The sequence below is a fragment of the Schistocerca piceifrons genome, chromosome 2 (genome assembly GCF_021461385.2).
Source record: "Schistocerca piceifrons isolate TAMUIC-IGC-003096 chromosome 2, iqSchPice1.1, whole genome shotgun sequence".
NCBI lineage: Eukaryota > Metazoa > Arthropoda > Insecta > Orthoptera > Acrididae > Schistocerca > Schistocerca piceifrons.
The window spans coordinates 405000968-405012154 of NC_060139.1; the positions used below are offsets into that span (position 1 = coordinate 405000968).

Sequence of the window (11187 nt, forward strand, 5' to 3'; positions counted from 1 at the left end):
CCTATATACCCGCATGGTACCATTCTACTGGTCGACGTCGGAGCCAACGTCTTGCTGGAGCAAAGCCGGCCGAAGTGGCCGTGCGGTTCTAGGCGCTGCAGTCTGGAACCGCGAGACCGCTACGGTCGCAGGTTCGAATCCTGCCTCGGGCATGGATGTGTGTGATGTCCTTAGGTTATTTAAGTTTAACTAGTTCTAAGTTCTAGGGGACTAATGACCTCAGAAGTTGAGTCCCATAGTGCTAATAGTCAATTTTTTTCTGCAGCAACAACCTCTGCATCATGCACGTACTGCTTCCCATGCAGTGCATCTTTCATTGGGCCAAACAGATGGAAGCCGGAAGGTGCGAGATCTGAACTGCAGGATGCATGAGGAAGAAAAGGCCAATGAAGTTTTTCCTCACATATATCTTCAGCTGAAGTTCCTCGTCCGTACAATAAGATGTACATCCATAAATCGAAGTTTCGTGTCCCCCTCTCGTGTACAGACTTGTGTGAGACGCTGCGCTTGGACGCAGAAGGAGAAGTTCCTTTGCATTTTCGTGGCTACGGACTCGCTGAACTCTTCGATTTCCTGAGGGTAGCACAAGACATTTCCGAGACAATCGTTGCACCATAGGGGAGGACATCAAACAAAATGTCCCTTTGAGAGTCTCAGATCACCGTCGCTATGACTTCACCGGCTGAGGGAGCGGCTTTGAACTCGAGCTGGTGTGGCACCGCTCCATGAACTGTTGTTTTGTTTCCGATTCGAAGTGTTGAACACATACGTCATCGCCTGTGACAATGTTTGATAAAAAATTGTCACGATCAGCCGCGTAACAAGTATGAGCTTCGGCACAGATGATCGTTCGTTGCTGTTTGTGGTCTTCTTTTAAGCGGCGAGGAACCTATCCAGCAAACACCTTTGAGTATCGCCAATGGTGACGTACAGTTGAGCAGCGAGTTGTTTTATTGTGATTCGTCGATCACTTCGAATAAGAGGTTCCAACTATGCAGGAGTCACAGCTGTATGCGGCCCGGCGGCACGTTGGAGATCGGACAGGTTTGAACGACCTTGATGCGATGATGACAGACGTCTCGCCCAACGGCTCACCTTGCTTTCTTTCCCTGCCACGTCAGGGTATACCTTCTGCAAGCGGCTATGAATATCTATGACGCTCTGAGTTTCTGCCAAAAGAAACTCAATGACAGTTAACCACTTGGATCGCACCTCCTTACAGACGCCATTTTGAAGGCTACGTGTAGCGCCGCATTTATCGGAACTTCATGAACTATAGATGCTGCAGCGAAAATACTGCATGACGTCCCACAACAAATTCTGCATTTTTCCAACCGAAACTGGCCGAGAACAAAATGTGCTGCATTACTTATTGAACCCCCCTCGTAGGTACCAGAAAGCCAATCAGAAACGTGCTCACGCAACAGGGAAAGCCCGAAACCGCGTTCTCACGACAAGGATTTCTCCGAATTTAGGCACTTTCGTACTGTTCCTCCCACGGTAAAACGAAGAGGAAATTTTATCAGGCGCGGTTGTGCCAATACATCACCATTTTGGAGCGCTGTGCAATAACAGGATGGAACAATAGTTCCAGCAGTTTGCCGCACAGACGCCCCTTCCCCTCCCCCCGTGGCAGGTTACGAACTCAAGAGGTTTCCGCCTCTCCATATTCTGAAGCTTTCTGCGAACATGATGCTCAATCCACCTGTCCAGCGGAACCCTTTTGTCCTACTGGAGCCCAGATTATGCTAGCCGGGCCGCTCTCGTTTTACACCCCTGAAACAGCGAACTCTGTTTCTGAATCACCATTAGGGTGCCTGACCCATGGGAGGGCTGCTTCTTCCCCAGACTTTGATTTCTGTGATCCGAAGGCAACAATATACAAAAGGTCCTGTAAATTAAGGTCACGACAGGTTTCTCGAGTATGAGAACTGTGCTGATATATAGTGCATTACTGCCTCTGAGCACTCATGTACTTAAGGGCCAAGACAGTTTTGTGGAGGAAAGCAAAAATGGGCTGAATCGAAAGGGAGAATGAAGGTGATAGGCAACACGTATGCAAATCACCAAGTAGGAATAAAAATGAGGGAAGACGGCCTCTCACAGGCAGAGATCTCACAGTACAATGAAATTAAAATTGCAACAACGTAAATAACACCACCTATTACGTTACATAATTAAAGTGTCAGTGCCAGTAAACAAATAAATAAAATCTGAATGTAAGTAGAGAGCTACCGTGTGCGTTGAGGAATATTTCGGAAGAGCCATACTGCAGACCCATAAATCTATCCAGCCGACACTTCGCTCGTCGAAACCATCATGGCATGTTTACAAAGTGTAATGAGCTAGTTCGATTCCAGAGACTACAGAGCATCTTTCGTCACGGGAATTATACTTGTTATGGACTCCGAACTTAGTCACTACTGTTCCCATAATCTTCACTGGCAGCTTTCAGTGCCTACGATGGCTCTAAGCTATGTCTTTAGAAATTTTTGTTTGTGATCAGCATAATGTGTTCTCTTTGACAGTCGACTTGAAATATGCAGCACGCTAAATCACTTGTAAGCTGAGTGCGGTGACTCATATTAAATTTAAAAGAAACGCTACAATCAGTGACAGACACATCGAAAAATAAAGTTACGCAACTAGTTTTTTTGTATGTGTTTAGGTACATATCTACAGTCCTGGTTCAATTTGAAATCTCTGTGCCACTGCAGCCTTACGTCTTGCTAGAGAAGCCAAAATCAAAGTGGCACAGCCCACTGGTATATTGACGAACAAGCAAAAAATTAATTATATTACCCTTTTTGTTGAAGCAATAGTTAAAATTGTATGAATGACGCTCCTAAATTTATATGAATGTATAATGAAACACCACTTCATGGTAATGGTAAGTATTATTTTACATCACAATCACTTAACGCTGGTTCAATGCCGCCTCGCTCCTGACAGGGTCCTCAGAGTTTCCACGTTGTGGAAATTGCTGGGTGGCTCTCACCCCAAGCGTTGCAACATAAGTTTTATGTGTTTTGAGCGTGGTGGTGCATCTTAAATCCGTTTCAGAGGCTCCTGACACATTCACGTACGATGGTGTTTAATACGTAAACTATCTGGCGCAATTTTTGTTGGGGAAGAATGAGAATTTGGGCGGAAGCAGTTCATGATCACGAAACCGTGTGGAAATGCCCCTCGTGTCATTTCGTCCTTGACGACGTGGATACACTTCTCATGATAATCCGCCTCTCGAATAACGAAATAGTGGAGCTGTTTTTTAATTTCGAAGGTACCTAGAAAGTGACACCACGTCACTCGCCAACAATCAAGCCGGTTTCCATTCCCACTCCCGTCCAGTCTCAGGTATTGCACTGTATCCAATGACCTTGGCATAATAGGACTGTAAACTTCTTTCCAAAAACTTTGGCTGCAGGCTGGTGCCAAACGAAGTCTGTAGTCAGTGAACCTGTGATCCGGTTAACGGTAGTACCCGTTCAATGGGGAGTATTACGGCGAGGGCATGGCATTGTCAAAAGCGGGAATGGTGGGCTTACACATTCTGTGGAGAAGAGTACGTTACATCCTCGGAATATTTCGGCCTCGACGATCGGAAATTTCTCTATCATTCTAGGAGCAATTATGAAATATCTGTACCACTCTGACATAGGGACACTCAACGCATTACCGAACTACACGAATCGACACTCCTGACAGCCTATTCTCCGGTAGTGTCGTCTATTTGGAAATGTGTGAACCGCTGGCACTGCTGTGCGAACCGTTAACGGAAATTCCTCCGATATGTTGAATTACCTCTTGAAGCTTTGAACATTCCTACCTGATTCTTTAAGAATTAACTTTTTTCAGTTATGTATTTCAGCGTCAGGTTACAGAAACGGCACCATTACGGAATCCGACTCATTACTATATCATCATCGTATATTCTGTTTAAAGAGAAAGGAAAAGGAAGATACTAAAGTATTGAATAACTAAATTACTAAATCAACTTAACTCCCATGCACAAAATTTTATGTAGCTGAGGTTGTTACATAGTAACTCACCAACTGAATAATCTTAAAGAAGCGTTCGCAATCTAAACATATGTAGTCTCTGATCGTTGAAATGAGACTACAGCTAACTAAGTAATAGTATAGTCTTGGTAACTCTTAAATCACAAGAGGCCTCAATGATTATTCAGTAGAGATGCCATGAAGTAGGCCTACAGCAACAGTGAATCAAATCAGCGTTTCCGAAACTTTCATAACAATCTACTATGAAAAAACGCTCCTTTCCTCTTTTCTTGTTTGATGTGGGTTGAAGCTTCTTCTATCTCCCACTGATGTCTAAGACAACCATGTGCATAGGTTTTACTTTTCTCGCATCAGATTTTTTTGTAAACTAAAACTTTCAATAACTTTCTCTGTCGTCATCATCACGAGTTAACTCTTGCGCTATTAGGCCTAAGATTTTGTGTGTAGCTGGTCGAATTAAGTTACGCACACGTCACGAAATGAATGAACTTCCACATGCTGCTAGAGATTATGCCGGTGTTTGTGATGGAGGAACGTTAGTAGCGATGCTGAAAGTGCATAAATCGGATTACTTTTATGCGTCATTTCAACACACATTGCCCATTTCCATGCACCGCTAAGGGTACAAGAACGATTACACTGATAAATATGTTCATACCATTTAAGAAGGCTACACAGAGCACCGACACCACAAAAAATACCATACTTTCGACGTATCTACATATCCCAAACAAAGTCTCAGTGTGTTTGAAGAAATCTTATACCATGCATCTACCTATGCGGATTCTGTCACCAAAGAAGTCATTGAGGTCAATAGGTCCAGCATAGCCTAATCTGAGACACCAGCTATACCCTTAGTCGTACATAAAAAAGACGTTCTATACCGTGAAACCACAGAGGAACAAGCTGAGTTATCCACCATCGAACGAAATCGACTTCGCTTACTGATGTTCCTTCATTACAGATATCGACGTAACCTGTGGTAGCATGTGGAATTTCCGAGACTTTGGAATGTTTCCACGACTTATTCCGGCAAGTACTACGTCAGCGTTGTGAATATATCTTTACTTGACGACGAAGGAAGTCGTTGAAGCAAAAGTGCAAGAAATTCGCTACCAAAAATTAAGTTCCCAATGTACAGCTCAACAATTTCCTGGTTGAGCAGTAGGTGAAACATGTTCGCCTGCGAACATCTGCAGTTGGTTAGAATCCCATAACTTCAGTCTGCGTGAAAAGTGATGCTATTGGCTGCAAGTGCTGGAAAAGAGATATGGTTTCCAACGGCGAGGCGTCCACGCAAGGGCCTTATCGGTCTTTTGCAGAAACCACTTGCTACTCTACGGCGTTTGTCCTTCGGTGCGGTACACCAGCGCTAGCGCTGACCTGGAATAATCCAAAGGATAAACACACTGCTCCCGTCGTTACGTCATTTTTATAGCAGATATAATGATGCGATGCAGAAGAGATAGTCACATACATAACACTCTACGCTTACACAATCCACACATTCATCTTGCCACCATTCTGTAAGTTTCTATGACTAACTATTTAAATGACAGTCACGCAGTGGGCATATGCTACTTTTTTGCAATCAGTTTTGCTACGATCCACATGGAATTTCTTATTTGGAGAGTGATATTTTTATTCTCTGGAGACCCTGTTTTCTTTTTCTTCTCTTGGGTTTCCTTTCTCCTTGTTCTTCCATTTCTGATCGACATTCTTCGTCATGGGTAAGGAGCGAGATATTTTCGATTTTTTGACGCCTCCTGCTCCTTCTATCAACTGAGGATAACTTTGACTGACGCCATGTCGGAAATGGGTGTGTGCACTTGCACGCTTTCGACACTGAATTCTACACTCATGCTCATAAATTAAGGATAATGCGGATACATGATGAAACAACGCTCTCGTGGGCGGTTTGCGGGTTTAAATCACCTCGGTGTATGACCATGCGGAGCATGTAATCTGTGGTCGTCGCGCGGTGGCGTTGGCAGCAGTCCACATACGCAGAGGTGTGTTGGTGCATGTCAGAGTACGATGCAGCGAGTAAGTGCGTAGACGTTTTCAGACGTTCTAATGCTGACTGTGTGTTGAAAATGGCTCAAAGGTCACATTAATGATGTTATGAGTGGTAGAATACTAGGGCGACTGCCCTCCGTGGGCCACAAAGTGTGATCTCAAGATTATGGCAACGATTCCAGCAGACAGGAAACGTGTCCAGGCGCTACAGTGCGGGAAGCCCACAGTTTACAACACCACAAAAAGACCGATATCTCACCATCAGTGCCCGCAGACGGCCACGGAGTACTGCAGGTAGCCTTGCTCGGGACCTTACTGCAGCCACTGCAACAGTTGTGTCCAGACACACAGTCTACAGACGACTAAACAGACATGGTTTATTCGCCTGGATACCTGTAAGGTGCATTCCACTGACCCCTGGTCACAGAAGAGCCCGTAAAGCCTGGTGTCAACAACACAATACATGGTCATTGGAACAGTGGTCCCAGGTTGTGTTCGCGGATGATTCCAGGTGTAGTCTGAACAGTGATTCTCGCTGGGTTTTCATCTGGCGTGAACCAGGAACCGGATACCAACCTCTTAATGTCTTTGAAAGGGACCTGTATGGAGGTCGTGGTTTGATTGTGTGGGATGATATTATGATAGCTGCATGTACACCCCTGCATGTCTTTGACAGAGGAACTGTAACAGGTCAGGTGTATCAGAACGTCATTTTGCACCAGTATGTCTGACTTTCCAGGGGTGCAGTGGGTCCCACCTTCCTCCTGATGGATGATAACGCACGGCCCCACCGAGCTGCCATCGCGGAGGAGTACCTTGAAACAGGAGATATCAGACGAATGGAGTGGTCTGCCTGTTCTCCAGACCTAAACCCCATCGAGCACGTCTGGGATGCACTCGGTCGACGTATCGCTGCACGTCTTCAAACGCCTAGGAAACTTCAGGAGCTCCGACAGGCACTGGTGCAAGAATGGGAGGCTATACCCCAGCAGCTGCTCGACCACCTGATCCAGAGTATGCCAACCCGTTGTGCGGCCTGTGTACGTGTGCATGGTGATCACATCCCATACTGATGTCGGGGTACATGGGCAGAAAACAGTGGCGTTTTGTAGCACATGTGTTTCGGGACGGTTTTCTCTACTTATCACCAATACCGTGGACTTACAGACCTGTGTCGTTTGTGTTCCCTGTGTGCCCATGCTAATAGCGCCAGTTTTGTGCAGTTCCACGTTGTGTGGCACCACATTCTGCAATTATCCTTCATTTATGAGCATGAGTGTAGCATCATCATAGAAGTTCCTGGCTTGGTTCCTTTTGCTGTACCATCATCTCCAGTTGCGTTATAGTCCTCGATAATAGGAACTGCACTTTCATCTCTTGTCGTTATACGAGAAGGCGCCAAATACTGGTACTGCATGGGCGCTATCTGTTAATACAATTTTTTTATTGCTTTCTCTACCGTTGCTGATTGGAAGCAGAAACTGCTGAATAAACCGCAAAAACTAAGGTTCTCCAGTTGAAAAAGTATCTTTAATTCCCAGCAAGAGAGAGATAGCCGTTGGTGCGAGAACAACGGAGCAATGCGATAAATTAAAATGAAGCCACCGCTTAGTCAAAATCTCTTAAATTACATGTCCTAAGACTAACGCACTCTCATCTGAATAGCAAGGGATAATTGAAGACCACCAACGTTGTGAAAGACGAGTGAACTTGCGTAATATACACTGAAGAGCCAAATAAATTGGTACGTCTGCCTAATACCGTGCAGGGATCCCGCGAGCACGTAGAAGTGCCGCAACACGATGTGGCATGGACTAATGGCTGAAGTAGTGCCGGAGGGAGTTGATGCCATGAATCCTGCAGGGCTGTCCATAAATCCGGAAGAGTACGAGGGGTTGGAGACCTCTTCTGAACAGTACGTTGAAAGGCATCCCAGATATGCTCAATAATGTTCATGTTTGTGAATGATTAAACTCAGAAGAGTGTTCCTGGAGCCACTCTGTAGCAATTCTGGAGGAGTGGAGTGTCGCATTGTCCTGCTGGAATTGCCCAAGTCCGTTGGAGTGCACAATGGACTTGAATGGATGCAGGTGATCAGACAGGATGCTTACGTTTGTGCCACCTGTTAGAGTCGTATGTAAACGTGCCAGGAGTCCCACATCACACTGCACACGCCCCACACCATTACAGAGTTTCCACCAGCTTGAACGGTCCCTTGCTGGCATGCAGGGTCCATGGGTTCATGAGCTTGTCTCCATACTCGCACACATCCATCCTCTCGATACAATTTAAAACGAGACTCGTCCGACCAGGCAACATGTTTCCAGTCATAAATAGTCCAATGTCGTTGTTTACGGGCCCAGGCGAGGCGTAAAGCGTTTGGTCGTGCAATCATCGAGAGTACACGAGTGGTCTTTCGGGTCCGAAAGCCCATATCGATGATGTGTCGTTGAATGAAATGAAATTTTCACTCTACAGCGAAGTGTGCGGTGTTATGAAACTTCCTGGTAGATTAAAACTGTGTGCCGGACCGAGACTCGAACTCGGGACCTTTGCCTTTCGCGGGCAAATGCTCTACCAACTGAGCTACCCAAGCACGACTCACGCCCCGTCCTCACAGCTTTAATTCCGCCAGTACCTCGTCTCCTACCTTCTGAGGTACTGACGGAATTAAAGCTGTGAGGACGGTGCGTGAGTCCTGCTTGGGTAGCTCAGTTGGTAGAGCACTTTCACGCTAAAGGCAAAGGTCCCGAGTTCGAGTCTCGGTCCGGCACATAGTTTTAAGTTGCCAGGAAGTGCCGTTGAATGGTTCGAACGCTGACACTTGTTGATTTCCCAGCACTGAAATCTGCAACAGTTTTCCTAAAGATTGCACTTCTGTCTCGTTCAACGATTCTCATCAGTCGTCTTTGGTCCTGTTCTTGCAGGATCTTTTTCCGGCCGCAGCGATATCGGAGATTTGATATTTTACCAGATTCCTGAAATACACGGTACACTCGTGAAATGGTCGTACGCTAAAATCCTCACTTCGTTGCTACCTCAGAAATGCCGTGTCCCATCGCTCGTTCGTTGTCTATACCACCAAGTTTAAGCTCACATAAATCTTGATAATCTGCATTGTAGCAGCAGTTACTGATCTAACAACTACTTCAGACACTTGTTGTCTTATATAGGCGTTGCCGACCGCAGCGCCGTATTCTGCCCCTTTACATATCTCTGTATATGAATACTCATGGCTGTACCACTTTCGCTTCCGCGTCAGTTTATTTTGGGACTATCTTTCGTATGCGACGGTCAGCCCATTCTGGTTGTTCATGTTATCTCTACATATTATTTATCGAAGAACCTGGCATGTTTTTCTGTCCGTATGTGAAGGCTAATCTCACGAACTGCTGTAGGTATTTTGATATCGTTTTCACTAATAGACAGACTCATTCAGGAGGAAAATTTGTGTATATAATCTACTAGCTTAACTTCCACTGCTACACTCGTGTATACTATTTGGTCCGCACGTATTTTTTTTTGTTTTGATTTAATCGACTTTATATGGAGTTACATCCAGTGCTGGTGTGTAAATCTACAGACTATTGAAGAGTCTTTGCAGAATTAAAGTATTTCAGAGAGTTTTATTTAATTTCATATAGCGAGTTAGAAACAGAAAGAGACAACTCGGATAAGTGGTACTATAGTTATCTGCGCTAGTCTTACACCAGGTATTGAATTCACTCATATCAAATGGGTATTCCTGTACATAGAATACCTTTTAAACGTGGTGTCTATTTTGTAATCAGTAATGATTAGTTTGCGTTGTAACCACAACAAAAATAATTTTATGAACATATGTTATACCTGAAAAATTAATGCATTAATGTATTAAAGACCTGTTTCCTTTTCTATGCAAGTCTGACAAAGCTAATTTGACGTGGTGACTGTCAAATTCAGTTTTGGATTTATTTCACAAACAGCAACCACTTTTCGTGATAATTAAGGCCATAGAAACACGGTCTTTTTCGAACTTACTTCTGACTAAAAAGCGATTCTGCTTTCACAATGAATTATTTTCATTAGACTTTTCATCCCGTATTTCACCCATTAAGGACTGAATTGCCAAAAACACTGAAATACGTACTTCGTTATTTCTAACTGAGAAGTTGAATACCAATTTTTGTAGATGTAGCTTTAAAAATGCTTTAGTGGTTCTTTAATAATGATTTATTAAAAAAGTTCTGCTCACAATATTTGACCGAAATATCGAATACCAATTTTCGTAGTTCTAGCTTCAAACTTGACTTAACAGCGACGTATCTACAAAAAAAAAAAAAAAATAAAATAAAATAAAATAACTTTCGTCCGCTATTTCAGCCCCATTGTTGGTGGAATGTTGAGAATCCCTTCTTAGACGATGCCTATGGTGTACGATCAGTAACGAAATATTTGCATACAAATTTCCATCCTCTATTTTATTACATTACGGACAGAATTTCCAGAAACACGTACTTTTTATTTCCAGTTGAGAAGCCAAACTAAAATTTCATAGATTTAACTTGAAAAATGATTTCATAATGAAATGTTTCCGTAAAAACTTTCATTCCCTATTTCATCCCCTTAGCGATTTGATTTTCAGAAACACTGAATATGAAATTTTTTATTTCTAACCGGGAAGTCAAATATCAATTGTCATAGATGTAGCTTTAAAAATGCTTTAATAGTTCTTCAATAATGATTTATTTAAAATAAATAAATAATCTTTCACTTACTATTTCAAACCCTTAGGGATTGAATTTCCAGAAGTTTTAACTTCCCCTCTTATACTGATTGATTGTTAATGAATGATGCTCAGGCTCCGGCTGGCTCGTGGTAGAATGTTTGCGAGGAAAGTCACAAAAAAGAATTGTCTTGCTGCACTGTATTTACGCCGAGTGCCTGTTAGTTGTATCGGCTTACTCAGATGAATATTTGCTCCCCGACGTGTACGAGCCTAGATACACTTAAATGCATACAAACTGAGATTATTGCTCTAATCATGATTACAGTCTATACACATCCAGAGTTTATCTATGAAAGTTTACAATCTATGAAAGTTTACAATTCGAGTGAGCTAAATAGTCTGAATCAGTACGACAACTTTCTAGAGCGCCAAGGAATA

At 43.6% G+C, this 11187-nt stretch overlaps 1 non-coding gene across 1 annotated transcript; it reads right to left on the reverse strand.

Moving 5' to 3' along the window:
• Positions 1–8563: 8563 nt before the first annotated feature.
• Positions 8564–8638, reverse strand: Trnas-cga. The gene has a single exon. It is a non-coding gene; the product is annotated as a tRNA-Ser (tRNA).
• Positions 8639–11187: the final 2549 nt, after the last annotated feature.